Raw genomic sequence first — 15,615 nt, forward strand, 5'->3', positions numbered from 1 at the left:
ATAATAGTAGCAGTTAGAAATACATGTGAGTGTTGCTGAGTTTTATAGCTTGAGCTTTTATTATTTTTAAGTAATTTTAGCACCTGCAAAATAATGCAAGAAGCTGGATTCTCTTTTGACAAATATTACACATTCACAGGTTAATGTATAGCTTCCAGTTTCCATTGATACTATTGTCTAGTAAGTGCTTGTTAGATATCAAAGCAGTGAACAGTGTGAGCAGGTCACAGATTAGGTCAGCCTCTCCTTTGACAGGCTCAAGAAGGCAGCCAGGCAGCTATTGTTTTACCCTCTGAACAGAAAAATGTATTCCTTTGGCTGTGTTTTGGCTTTTGAATTGCCGCTGAGTTAGTAATTTATTTATTTGTTTTGATATTTGAATTATATTTGAACGTCAAATGAGAAAATTCTGTTACGCTACCTCTGGGAGAAGGAAATAATATCCAAATAGTTTTAATTACTATTAAAACCCAGCTCTTTGCTGTTTTGTTTAGCTGATACATACAGGGCTACTCAAAATGCCTGCTGTGTCCACCACCCAAGGCATTCTCAGCACTGTTCCAGCTCCTCTACCAAACCTGGGATTTTGGGGTGCTGACTCAGCTGGCACAAGACAGATCTTGGTGCTCTTGAGGAAACCTGTGATTGCTCGACGTGATTAAAACCACTGTCACCACTGCCATGACAAGCAGTGCTCCATGTGAACCTGACATGTGCAGCTGAACACTGTGTGCAGAGTATTCTGTAGCTCCTGTGATAGATGTACCATAGTTATATTTTGTATGGATGTGTGTACATTTATAAAAATTATAAAATGGTTATAAAAATGACTTCATTCACCCAAGTGCTATGAATTACACTCTTTCTGGCAACAGAAACAATGTCATTTTTGAATTCTTCAAATGGAGATTCTCCAATGCATGATGCATTCTTCAAAGTGGAATCCTGTTTTGAAAAGGTACCAAGAAAGAATGGTGAATTTAAATTTAATCTCCTTAGCCCAGAGGCTTTTTAAAATAACCTTTTTACCAAGGATGGGCATGCTGCAACGGCAATGGAAAAATCAGTTCAAGCTGTAGTTTGAATGGACATTTTTAGTTTGAATGGACATTTTGACCCTTGTTTTATTAATTTTGACAGTGGAGATAATTTTCGCCCTCCTTCCCATTTAACAAAAGTTTTTCTTTCAACGTTTTTTCTGCTTAGAATTATCAGAAGTAGTATTATTATCTTTGAGGGCATTGGAAAGGAGAAAAGATGGACACAGATCTACTTAAAATCTCAATCTCTGATAAAATTTAGATTTTGGTACAAATGAAGTAATAGCATTCCTGTCTTTTTATATTTTTAATAGAATCATAGAATCATTAAAGTTGGGAAAGACCTCCAGGATCTCGAGTTCAATCTTTGACCAAACACCGCCATGTCAACTAAACCATAGCACTAAGTGCCATTTCCAGTTGTTTCTTGAGCACTTCCAGGGTTTGTGATTTTACCACCTCCTTGGGCAGCCTATTGCAATGCCTGATCACCTTTTCAGTGAATAAATTCTTCATGATTTGCGATTTTCTTTTGTGTAACCAAACCAGTTCCTAAAGTTTAAAGAAATTATGGATTTAGAGTTGAAGGTATAAGAAAGCTCTTTTCTTCTAGTCATGGGTAGAAATAAGTCAAAGGGAAAACCAAACTGGGGCAAAAATAATTAATCAGCTGGGAATGGATGCAACATTGGACAAATTCCTGAAGTGGTATTAGGTAGGAGATAAAGAATGATATTTCTGTTATAACACTGTTTGCAGGACTTCTCTGGTTGCTGGGTTTAAGTGGAAATTTTTTTATCAGACAAGTTACTTTGTATTCAACTTCTTCCCTTTATAAAAATGCTTAAAATGGTAGCCAAAAATGCTGTGAGATCTTAAGATGGGAACAATTTCTACCTTCTACGAGTTATTTAAAAATACAGTTTTTATAATTTATAAGCAGTTTTACAAACTGCAACCTTGCATCATGATTGAAAAGCAGTAGGGAAACTGATTTTGCTTCCAAGCTTCATGCATCAAATGCATTTTTAAATATGAGAAAGGGCTGTAGCAATTGCATCTGAATATAGTATTTTCCTTTCCTTAACTGTTTAAAGCTGAGAATCATTGGCTGTGTAAATATTGATAGCTTTAAATACCAAAGGAAAAATTACTGTGAAAAACATAGTCTGGATAGACTCAAAATACTGCAATTTCAAGATAAGATTTTAAACAGAATATGCTGAAGCTAATTTGAAGTAATTCTCCCTTAATAATAATAAAATATACAAGTCCCCATGGTGCCCCATCACCTTTGTGCAGAAAATGGCAGCAAGAAAAAAACTGCCACTGCTCAAAGGATCTTTTACAATTACAATTGATTGAAAAAATTAACAGGGCATGTAACACATAAAATTTCTTTCATTAAAAATTAACTTGTTTGAAACACAGACTGTAGTCCTTCATCAGTGCGTACAGAGTGATACTTTACTCATACTTGAGGAAGGAAACCTCTTAGTGCAAACCATTGTGTGTTGGTTGCACAACCATTGCAGCTGTACATGTTTTAAAATTATCTGAAAAATTGTATCTTCTCAGGCTCTTTTTAGGATTTCCTCGCTTGAACTTACATTAAAGTAAGCACAATTGAAGAAATGGTGGTGGAGTTACACTCTCCTTTCTGTTAGTAATCTAGATATGATCTTTGATACATTAGCAAATATTAATTAATGCACTAGTTCCCATTACTACTAGAATGACTTCACTGATACCTGCATTAAGCTGATGCTTATTATAAAAAACCTGGTTTTGTCGTTGATCATGGTAATAGAAGAGACAAAATTATAATTCTGCTGTTGTGAATATAATAAATACTGCTCTTATCTGTATTACCAAGGCGCACACATCTATCTCTGGTGGAATGTAAAGCACCATGCTGGCTTTCTAGTAAAATACTAAATATTAGAAGTAAGTATTTTCTTACTGGTGATTGCTGAACATGTGAATAAAAGAGATTTATGGATGGTAGCGTTTTTTTGTATGTTTATGTGAAGTTTCTATCATACTGTTATGCCACACTTGCAGTTAGAATATCTATGCCTTGAGTTCTTAGTGGAGTGATCTGGATCTCAGACTGAACAAACCAGGCTGGGTTTTGAATCAATTAGAGCATTTTTAAGTCTGGAGTTTATTTTTAGCCTTGAAGGGAGTTCAACAGGCAAAGATGTTTTACAGTTTCTACTTTATACCTATGTGTCATCTTGGACAAATCCTTTTTACCTTCATTCGTTGATAGATTAAATAAATTGGCAGCTTGCTTAGACAGAACCTAAGAAAAGCACAAAGAAAAGGCAATTCTGTCTTGGAACATTACACTGCAGCCCTTTCACCTGCCTCTGAATTGCAGTGAATGACACTTCCTTCTTCCTTTTGATCTGAAGCTTGATTTATAAAATAATAGTTTACTGTTCTATAGTAGCACAGAAATCAGGGTTATGAGGTTGGTTCAGAAAGAGGGTAAATGAAAAGAAGGACTGGTATACATACCTGTAGAAGGAAAATGGTTATGCTCCTTGGTTTCCCTGCATAAGTGATCCCACTTGAGAAGACACGAGTGCAGTGATCCCATTCTTAGAGAAGTTCTCTGAATTCCTGCTCAGAGAATAGGAAGTCATTGAAATCTTGAAGTTTATGGACTTGTGCTTCTGTTCCTAGCCCCAGTTTCAGGTTTGAAAGTCTGAGCTGTGAAAGTTTTGGTTCATCAGTTTGACAAATTCTGAAGTGTTACTTAAAGCAGGTTGAGGTAGTTGCACCATTGTATTATGTAATGTTATACTCAAAAACATTCCCCCTACCAAGGTAGTCAGAAGAAGATGGTTTATATCACTCTGTTGTAATGTATAATAGGTGACCTACTTTCATACTTTCTGCATGGGAACACAAAGAACAACACTATATTTATGTACTTTGAGATCTTCCTACACATTTCTCCATCCTTTCTTTCTTTAGGTTTTCCCTCCTCTTTCCTATTCTATGCCCAGAAATTAGAGATTCAATGAAATAAAATGACTTAGGTTTTTTCATTTGACCAGGGTATAAAATATGCATAAGTTTCCATTAAATGTAATCCTAAATGTATATTTTCACATTTCTTTGAAAATAAGGATTTTTTTTTTTACTCGTGTCTTTCATATACCTCTGTATTTGTCTGAAATTTAGGTTTTTGTATATGTGCCACATAATTTTTTTTGTTTTAAGGAACTCTTTAGTCTTTTATTTAGTTTTTAGTGGTTTTTTTTCTTGGTAAGGGAGGAACTCAACTGTTGCATAATTGACTGTGAAAAATGTATTATTAAAATGGATACAGGGAAAATGCTGTTAGATGTATAGCTTAAACTAGACTCTTCTCCTTGCACTGACCTTTTCTACTGTATAATAAAACATACTATTCTAACCAAGTCAGATAGCAGAAAATTTTCCAGCAGTAATGTTTTTCAGATTCATGGCATCTGTTCAATTGGCATTTATGAAGCACTTGGAGATACTCAGATGAATGAGGCTGTGTTAGTGTATGTGTTAGAGGGCACCATTAGTAGGAGCAGCATGTCTAAATAATTGCATCTTGGACTTTTATAAATTTAGTTGTATAGAAACCATCCTAAGTAAAACAGCCTATGAAAGGCAAAACATAAGCATTAAATTCCTTGGATGCCTTTTATTGGGAAAGCAGGATTCATAAAAGCACCGTATGTTGCAGGCTTTATTTCACAGTTCTGCCAACACGAATCCAATCTGAGCTCGAGCACAGCTGCTATTCCTGCCAGTCCTCCTCACTCTCCTGATGGAGCTTGATCAGCTCTCTTTGTTTTCTCTGCTCGCTTAAAATGAACGCCGTTTAATGATCTTCACTAATGAATTTGTGATGTCCTGTTCAGGGACTTTTATCTATGGAGTGCTTCCCCCCAGCATTAAAATATCCTTTACTGACATAGTATAGGGTAAGGTAATGAGAAAAAATAGATGTGAAGTTCAGGATGGATTGTGATGGATAGAAATACATAGAGAAAACTAGATGTTCTTACAACAATTGTGCTATTCTTTTTATCCCTGTAACACAGTTACTCCTCCTCCGCCCCCCACACAACAGATTTGTAATGAAAGAATAGAATCTTGTGCAGGCTGCAACTCCCAAAGGTAAAACCCACAGTACTAGACTTCCATCTGTATAGCCTATTTTATTTCAGGGAGATTTCATTTAGTTTTCCTTGGTTAAATTAGTCTGAAATACTGTCTTTGCAAGTTCATTAAAATTATTCTATAATGGGCGTCTACCGTAATTTTTGAAGTTGTATGTTCAGTTTCTTGGTGGTGGTGCTTGCTATTTACCTGATGTTCTTGTCATCCTTTCTGCCATGTTGTGATGTTTGTCGTGCTCTCTTGCCTTTGCACTCACCTTCATGGTCAGTTGTGTTGTTCCTGACCTGTTCTCCATAGAAGTCTTTTGACCTGTCCTCTTCCACCCTTATAGTTAAAAAAAGTCACCTGTGTTAGTTATGTGTAATTGGAGTGGAGGAGGGAATCCTCTTTAGTTGAATAATATATTTTTATAGAATTTAAGAAGAGTATTTCACCTGAATACTTATCTGTAATGTTTACATTTACCCAATGTAGCCCTTACTGATTAGTAAGAGCTTTTATCTGCTTGAAGAACCTAAAGCTATACATGTACCAAAAAAAGCTCCCCAGGGAGCGGGATAGTGCTGGGTTTTGTTTCTATTCTGCAGCCAGCATGCTAAAATGTACTGAATCAATACTTGGAATCAATACTGGATAGTTTCTTAGGAGCAGTTAGGATCACAGAAGGCCTAATCCCGATGAGATCTGTGCACTTGTATCATTTAATAACTTGCACAGCTACAGGGGCAGTGAATCCTCAGTGCTGAGTGAGTGTAGAACTGGGCACAGGCTGCTGAGAGCTTGGCTCTCACTGCTCCACGACTGGGAGTGCTCCAGGGGTTACTGACCACTGCTCTTCACTGCCTTGTAAGACACTGTTGTTGTCCCTCTCCTTTGCCAAGTAATCAATCCCTCTTCCTCTAAAACATGAGCAAATAGCTGAATGAAGTAAGTGAATTACTATGAATATACATAGGATCCACCTAAGTTCTTTCTGGAAGGGCAGTGATTGAACATTTGAAAAAAGCTGACACCAGTTATCATCTGAATAATCTGAACTTGTCTAATTGCCATTTGGAAACTTTTCCCGCCGTTTGTACTTATTGAAGGTACTTGTTTCAATACTAGATAATCTGACACTTTTTTCCCCAAGTTTGTTGCTCTGCTCAACTCTGTTCTCTAAAGAATTTCTATTTCTGCTTTGAAAGTTTTGAGTGCTTTTGCCACAACTAATTTGTGCATTGACTACTTTATATGTTGAAGGCATGTGCTAATTAGTGCTAATGAGTTACTGAGTAAATGGAAATCAGAATAGATACTAGTTGCTGAATAAGACAGTGAAAACTTGATGTCTGTACAAACCAAAACTTTACAGATTCTGATACAGAATTTACACAGTTCTGTTTTTTTATTGCTTTAATGTGAAGCTTCCTACACAGAGTGGATTAAGGGCTAACTTCCATCTCTGGTTAACTGATATAAATTGTTCTCCTGTGATCCTTTTCTCCTTGCATGTCTGCCAAGCACAGGTGCTTGTTCCTTGCATAGGTGTTTGCAGAGGAGTGAGGAGCTGATGCTGAGCAGTGGCTGAAAGCTGCTGGGGTCATTTTCAGCAGAATGCCTATGTGGGTGCACACGAGAGGAGAGGAGATGACATGGCTGGGAGATGTGGAAGGGAGGGAGCAATGGCAGCTGGAATAAAAACTGATAGCATAAACTGATGTGGAACTGAAGCTCAAGAGACTTGGGGTCTGGTACCAGATCAGTATCTTCCCTTTCTTAAAATCTGTAGGATGGTCATATTATATACAAGTAAGTGTCTCAATTATTATCTTTCCATGGAGATCCCTGAAGACTCAGCAAAAGAGGTGTAGGAGAAAGGGACATTCTAGAAGAGCTCAGAATGAGTAAATGAAATGACTCATAGTCTGGACCAGTTGAACATTTGCTTATGGCAGAATAATTTTGAATATGGCACATAACAAGTAAGAGGGACAATCAGAAGTCTAAGCAGTATGTCTGGAAACAAGTTTTGCCAATTAATTTTTACTTTTATCTCTATTGTAATAGCATTCCTTTGATATTGCACATAGCTATTGGTGTGATCTGCATGCTGTGGGTTGAGAGTACCATGATATCTGTTATGGTTTTAAATACATTTTTCTAAATGTGGATGAGAAAATTAAAGTAATTAATTTTGCATAGACTCTGAGACAAGAATTGACCACAGCCATTTTGCTAGCAAGGTTTGCACATTCTTTTTATCATCCTTTATAACTGATTTTCTGTAACTACTAATGGAAAGAATTTAATAAAAGGTGATAAACTCAGATAATTTTTTAAATGAGGTTACAAGTCTGATAAAGCATAAATGTGTTAACACTATTGAATTCTGTAGACCTTTTAGTACATTTTAATTTAAAAAACCAAGTAAGAGGTAAAATGCAAAAGACAAACCCTGAGCAACTGGAATGATATGAGTCAATGGCAGAGCAGCTTTCCCATGTAAAAGAATGGTTTCATCCTTGTTTTCTTTCTTTGTAGATTTTATACACATCTGTGCAGAGTCCTTAAGCCTTCAAACCATTTTCATATTTGAGCTGGAACTCTTCTGTGAAAATAATATCTTGAAGAAATTTTGATAACATTTTTTCCCCGAACACCTCTAATTTTTATTGTGATTTCCTTATTCTGTATTTTTAAAACTCTTTTATACTTCATGAGCTGTTTTAGGAGCACAAAATACCCCCTTTCTGTCAGAAGCCGACTTAAAATTCCATCCTTCATCCATCCACCAAGCACCTATTGTTACTTTTTGAATTTAAAATTAGGGCTTAATGTCATAAACCAGTAGAAATACAGTACATCTAATATAAGTATTAATTCTATTTTTAAAACTTACAGGATGGGAGAAGAACACAAGTGAGTGGCAGTTGGTATAGTTGCTGGGACAGGATGTAAGGGATTCATAGAGAAGAGCCCTCCTGTGTGAGCAGAAGCAGTGAATTGGGGTGAAGCATCAGACAATTATCTGCAGTTTTGTTCCTCGATCAATATGCAGTTGTTTCTTGGTCATATTGATCTTTTCTGCTTATTTAGTGTACTTTCATTTTATGAGACCTATGCAATCATTTAATGGAGTAATTTGAATTGGCTATGAATTATTTTCACTTACTGTGACGTTGTTTTTAACATACTGAGTTCATTTACTGGATATCTGTAGTGTTACTGCCATTAAGAGAAGAACAGCTCATCTACAGAACCAGCAACTGTCTATAGCCAAGTGTCCCATGTTAAATGATTTGACCTTCTTGAGAAAGTTGCATGCACTCAGTATCTCTGAGTGTGCAGGTATTGTTCAGTAGTTTATTTGGCTGTTTTGCTGATTTTCTTCTGTTTGTGTGCTTGTTTACTCTGAGAGCTGGGGAAGCACTGATTCCCAGCAGAGCAGTTTGATCGCAGTGTGAGCAGCGCTGCAGATCAGCTTGCTTATCGGAGCCTTTGCTGGCAGCAGCCCGTGCCGAGCTGCGTGACAGCATCATCCTGCATTCTGCGCTCGTGCTCGGGGCTGCCAGCCCGAGTGAGTGCCTCCTGCAGAGCCCCACGCTGCAGTGCCCTGGCCTTGTGCCCTTGCACTGCTCAGGGGCCCGGGGGGCTTCAGCCTGGGCTGCACTACACAAGTTTTGCTGTCGTGGCTCTTCCAGATACTCCTTTCAGCATACACGGAATGCTGTAAATGCATTTTTGCCAAGTCAGGCTAAGTTAGCTCTGGAGTGAATTGCACCAGCAGAAGCCCTTTTCTACACTTGGGCTTTTTTTGGCATAAAAATGCAGTAGACCTTTCACTTCATCCCAGGGTGGTGCACTAAGAAAAGTTCTTTATTTAGAGCTGGACTTAATATGTATTAAGAATAGAATACAGAATCAACGTTGTTACACTTTAGTAAGCAGAGCTAGTGAAAAATACTGGGTGAGTCATGATGAATGCTGTGAGTATTTTTTTTCTATCCCCCTTTTTTGTCCTCAAAACATTTTGATGGGGCTGGTTTAACAGATGGGCAGAAAACCTATCACTGTGTGTTGGAAAACCGTTTCCAGATGAAGAACAGTTTTCTTAAGTCATTTGTACTCTCTTTTCTTTGTTCAACATTGACTGAACTAGTCAAAACATTTTAAGCACATTAAGCAATAACATATTAAGTAAGTCTATAAAATAATTAAATTTGAACTAGAAACTAAGAGTTCTTAGAAATATTTACATTAATATTTGACTTAGTATAGATCTTACAATAACTACTTTTGTATCTTCTAGGAACGTTGTGCTGTAGATAAAGAAAATGTTTGTTAAGATTGATGTACTGTTTCATACTGAAATATGTAGAATTATCTGGTAAATTTATTTCTGAATTGACAAAGAGCTGTGCTTTGCCTTTGTTGTAAATGCTCAGCTATGATGATGAAGCACAGAGACTTAAGGTTTATGTCTCTCCTGCCGGAAGAGTTTGTGTAGAGTTATTAAGGTGTTGCAGCACCCTTTGTTTTTTTATGGACTTTTTTCCAGTACATTTTCTTGTACAGGAAATGCACAGCATTGTAGTACCTGAATTCAGGCAGAGGTTTAATGGTTCTTCCTTCTCTGTTTTGGTCCTGGTCACTGCTCTGATGAACTTTTATGAGTCTGCCCTCTACACGTTCTTTGGGAAGACCCAGACTTTTAAAATTTATGTAAGGTTAATAGTCTGCATAATATTGCAGAGTATGAGCAAGTACTTGGCAGGAAGTGCCAAAAAGCTGTGGCAGATTTATGTTGTGCTCTGTAGTCTCAAACTGGGTTCAAAGGACACTGTTGATAACAGGTGACAAGCAATACACCATTAAATAGCTCTTCTGTGGTGGAGATGAGTCAGGTAGTTATAAATTTCTAAACACATTTGCAAAGCAGAATCCTTCTAACAAAAAATGTTTGCACGTTTTTTGGATCTGCTATTTGGTGGAATGCTGGTGAAAGGTGTATGCAGATTTGGGGTTCTTTTTTTCCCTGTCCTCATTGTGTGAAAGGGGATAGGAGAATCCTGTAATTTAATCATCCAGTGTCCAGTAATTCTCAAGTCCCTTCATTGTCTCCAGTATGTTTTACCTTACGTGAGAGAAATCTCTGATCTGCAGTTTTTTCCTCATTAAGATGCTCTCTGTCTTACCTCTGCCTGCAGGCTCTCTGTGCAGTTCTCACCACTGAATCGTTTGATTCCTCTCAAGCCCTCGCTGGAGGGGAGCCAGCAGCAATCACTTTCAGGAAGAGGCAGTGAGAGAAGTGTAGCTGAAAAACAGCTCCTTAACCTTTCTCCGTAAAGCATGTCACTTGAAAGGGGGATACTATAGCATCCTTTGTTACCAGACCCAGACTCTTCACACCATGCCCCTATTATTTCAAAAAATACCTTTGAAGATCTGTCTCAGCTGCTGCATGTTCTCTGGAAAGGGAAAGTCAGTAATGTGCCTCCATGACTGTATTGCTGGCTTGTGCATTGTAGGATTGAAAAATCTCTTCCTACTTTTATGTATATCCATTTTTAGATGTTATTATCAAGATAAAGTTTGAGAACCTAACTTTAGATCCTGTTTAGTTTTCAGGGCTCTGAAAACCTGGGAAGTGCAGAGCAAGAGTTCTGTAGAAGTTCAGGAATAAGTTCAGAGAAACACAGTAAAACGTGAATGCCAATGTTACTTGGAAACAGAATTGTGCCTTGGTTTCTTGAGGACTGACTCAGATTTTAGATCTTAACTCTATTGTTGATGATACTTCCCTTTGTTGTTTTCCAGGGAAGGAAAGAGGGGTTAGATCCCTCTCTCCCCCTCTCCATGTTCTTCTTCTTTCCTGGCTGTGCATCATATTTTCCAGTTTTACCTGGGGCCAAGGGTGAGGGAGACTGAGACTCACAGCAGCATGCGTGGTTACTTGGAGAATGAAGGTAGAATGAAGAGCATATGTGCAAACAATACTTTGACTCCTCAAAGACATGAAGCATGTAGAAATATTCTGAAATGTTCTGCTTTATCAAGAACCAAGGAGATGTTTTCTTTTCCTGTTTTTTCTTTTCTCAGAAATGTACTTTTGGTGGCTTGTGTATTTTATTAACTTTAAATGATTCCCTCTGTCAGCCCACACAGACATCCCTCCTCTTAGTTGCTGCAGGGCCTTTGATACTCAATTTCTTTTTTTTTGCCTCATTCCATTTCTAAAATGAGGATTGTGTTCTACCTATTTTTACCCTTGCAACAGACTTCATGCAAAATTTTACCGTCATTTCTTGTGGTGTATGAACTTTAAACGATTATTTTTCAATACTCACCCGTCAACCCCTCTTCTATTTTCCTTTCTTCTTACAAGCCACTACTTGTATATGACATGATGGAAAACTGGTATTCTCTAAATGAGCCAATGAAATTATTTTCCTATTTCCTGTTATCAAATACGAAATTTTATTATTGAAGCCTTATGCTCCTAAGGAGTGCTCTATCTTACCTAGAATGACTTTGAAGACCTGTCTGATTTCCCCTTACTCTAGCAATTTGCCTTGATCCCTAACACTGCTCGCTGAATTCAGATCAAACATAATTAACTTTGTGGTTGGAAATGAGTCTTCAGGAGAGTTAGAAGATGAAACTTGGAATTGTTGCTTTCTGGGAAGGTTTTACATTTTGAAGTCCAGTTTTCATCCAAGTTGTGAAAATAGGCCTTGCTTGTTTTTCCCTCTGAAATGATTTCATAATATAATATGACATAATCAAAATATATTTTTTCTTTAAAGAGGAAGCAATAGCTGCTTCCAAGCAGTTACTGAAATGTCTTATAAAATGCATTTAATTTTGAATTCTCATTTATGATAGTATAAATATGTGGATTTTTGAAGTCAGTGCCTTGCAGAGACTACACTTTTCATTGTTAGATCGTTTGTGTAAATCATATGGCAATTCTGTTAAATCTGGAGTGCTTGTACTCTTGTAGTGCCAAAGCTTTATTCCCTTTTCAGTACTTGCTTTTGGAGAGTGAAGGAGCTGAGATCCATGGGAGCTGTCCCAGCAGCCTGCTGGTGGCTGTGCTGGCCATCTCAGGAGGACCCAGGGCTGCTGATCTGATGGTGACTGCCTCTCAAAGGTCACTGCCAACGTCAGCCTCTGCCAGGATCCTCTACTTCAACCAGTCCTAAAAGCCATTTTATTTACAAATATGATCTCTGTAGTGTCTCCTGAAATGCAGTCAGCTAATCCTGCCTTTTTAGTTACTTGCAATGACTTTAACTGAATCAGAAAACAGATAGAACTAAAAAGTAGTGATGTCATAGGGTTCATATGGTGGGAGGAGTCCTGCTGCAAGCAGCAATTTGCAGTGGCTGTCACCAAGCTCTGTCCATTCTGCCGTGCTGCAGGTCTTCTGTGACACAAGTACCAAGACAGCCATGCTCATTTAAGATGCTCAGTAGCTGGAATTTTTCAGTATTTCAGGCTCTCAAATCTTGAAGAAAGCTTTTTGTACTGAGAATGATTGAGTATTGTTGACTCTAGTGTGCTGTCGTGTCTTGCTGATTCTTTTGGAGTAGTTACACCTTACAGCCCTTCTGATAGTTCCTTTTTGCCACCTTCTCACCATTTCAGCAATCCAATAATTACACAAGTATCCAAAACCAAACTGCCTCCCCTTCTAAAGGGCACTGCAGTCAAGCTGACTTTCATACTGAGACTGCCTGTTTACTGGTGCCTCTGGCTGCTTTAGTGAAAGTTGGTTTTGGGGAGCCACTATCTTGGAGCAGCTCTTACTGCTCTGTACTTTCTGGCCACTTCCAGCCTCAAAAACAAGGCAGCTTACATGTGTCTCTGTGTGATGTACTTATGAATTTAGGACTTCTAACTTTTCCCTGACTGGCTGTTTCTGATTTTTTTTTTTTATTTTAACTCTTTTTTCTTTTTTTTAGAGGGTCCAACACACAGAAAGTAAGTTGCAGCTGTACCTAAAGTACCCAAGACTTCACAATTTTATACAGATGTTCATCTTGCAATACTTTCCTTGTGTATTTTTTTCTAACAAAAAGTCTTTTTTCATATACTTAATTTGCAAATAAAATGGCAAAGAAGGTCATAAAATCAATTAAGTGAACCAAAAGTCTTGCTTGATAGAGTGGTCATGGACTTCTTTTTCTCAGTTGGTAGAACTTAAGACTTTTTGTTGCATGGTATTTGGGGTCATTAAGTACCCAGAGGGGTCAGGCTTAGGCTCAGCACTGGCTCTGCTGTGGTTAGGGAGGGTGCCTGCTGTTTGTCAGTAACTCCCTGTTGGGATTCTTGTGCCAGAGACATAATTGTATAGTGTTAGGTGAATCCATTACTTGCTAACCCCAAGATTATCCAGTGAAGGAATACATGGCAAATGCTCCTGTGATACTGTGAGGGTGGAGATGTCAGTCAGCTGTCAGTGGCCACCCGCTATAAATGAGCTTTAAATGGCTGAGGGGCAATTATGATGGAGGCACATGGAATCATGAATGCTGCAGGAGGAGCAAAGGAACACAATGAACAGTCACCCTCTTCCATTACAAGCCCAAAAAAGTGCTGAATGGAACTGTCAGGTGGCAGGTTCACAGCCCAAAGTTGCTGCCCCATGCAGTGCATGTTTCAGTTGCCATGGGGAGCAGTGATTGTGAAATGTTTCCATGAGTTCCAGGAGTATTTTATAATTAATGGAAAAGGAACAGAAAGTGAGGATTATTGAACATGATAGTACTCACAATACTTGTTGCTCATAATAGTGCTGAACCTGAGCTGTTGCTCTGTGGAGCGTCTGCTTTCCAGGTTGTCCGTGCTTGGTGCTCTGCCCCCCGTGCTGCTGGAAGGAGGTTGGAGATTGGCTGAGGAGCTGAGGGTGAAATAAGTCATGGAAGCTAAGAGCCACGAGCACAGCTCATCTAGCAGCTTCTCTCTGAGGATCTGTCAGTAGAGATTATATACTGCTGGCTGAGATAGCACAGAGATACGTATTTGACAGTAATAAGTTTTACATATTAGAATTGCGTGTGTTGTCATGTTTCCAGTCAAGACTCTTCACTGCTGCTGCCTCTTGATTTTCAGAGTTTCAATAATGAATAGTTTTGAGTATATCAATATCATTAATTTTGAAGACCCTTCATAATCTTCATTTAATTTTCTTCTGAAGTTATTTTCTGGTTTTGAGTTTTTTTGCCTTTTTTTTTTTTTTTTTTTTTTGCTTGGCAAAGCACACTTTCTGGATGTTGGAAAAAGTGAATCTTAATTGTGATACAGTGTAATAATATCTTCAGGACTGGGTTCCTATTAGAATGTTCAGTATATGCTGTTGAAAAAATGTTTTTTTCCTGTGGTTTTTATTTCTCCTGAAAGAAAAGGTGTTTAATTTAAACAGTATTAATGCTTTAGAGAAGATTCTGTTTCTTTCCTGATCTTGAAATTATTCATAACTAACAGCAGTAAATGTCACAAAATATGCTTTATAAGGCTTAAGAAGAATTTGTTATCAGACTAAATATCATTTAGAATTAGAACTATAATAAAAATTATGATAGAATCATAAGAGTACACAATGCATCTCTGTTTTCTCAATTTTATTTTTAAGTATTAAATTACTAAACATATTTTATTCTTCAAGCAGCACATTTTTTCGTCCATTCAACTCTTTTGTATTAATTATTAGATACAGTTGGCTGACAGATGCAGGTAATAAGAATTGGCTCATAGAATATTATGAAATTCTACAAAGAAAATATCTGCATTATTTATTTAATAACAGTTACTTGCTAAATTAAATGTTTTCCCCCATCTGTTAACAATTTGTGCCTTTAATGACTGAAAGACTTGCCTGAACTTATTGTTTGCTTCCTTGGATATGCAAACTTTAAAAAAAAAGATTTTTATTTTTAGCATTTAGCTCATTACTTTGAACTTGGCTACAATAGATACTGATTTTTAATTTTATGTCTCTGTGACATTAATGATAGTAGAACTCAAATGTGTCATCAGTACTGTATTAGAGAAGACTTAGCTTTTCGTTTTTATCCGTTTCGAAATAATAGAATAAAAACAATGGCTTCTCTCTCTGTTTTCACTGATATTTAATCATTTTGAGAAGACAAGTACATTTTGGTGAAATCTTCATCTGTGGTAATTTTAACCCTTCATACATGCACGTGCTCCCTAATTTTAACACTATGTGTTTTTTGTAGAACATCATGGTCAGTGTGCATGAAAGACTAATAGCGATGGATCAAACTGTTCTTCTAGGCTGCCAGAGAACTTTGACCGGTAGCCGAGGTTTGTGCCACAGCTGTGCAGCAGCAGTCCTGGCAGTGCTGTAGGTGATTGTTCCCCTTTGTTCCGTGTTGGAGGAGCAGCTGTG

The 15,615-nt window shown here is 37.6% G+C and overlaps 1 protein-coding gene across 1 annotated transcript in view; it reads left to right on the forward strand.

Annotated features, from left to right (window-relative positions):
• Nucleotides 1-15,615, forward strand: part of COG5 (component of oligomeric golgi complex 5) — a 174,302-nt gene that overhangs the window by 45,265 nt on the left and 113,422 nt on the right. The window lies entirely within an intron of this gene.

Source organism: Melospiza melodia, chromosome 4 (genome assembly GCF_035770615.1).
Source record: "Melospiza melodia melodia isolate bMelMel2 chromosome 4, bMelMel2.pri, whole genome shotgun sequence".
NCBI lineage: Eukaryota > Metazoa > Chordata > Aves > Passeriformes > Passerellidae > Melospiza > Melospiza melodia.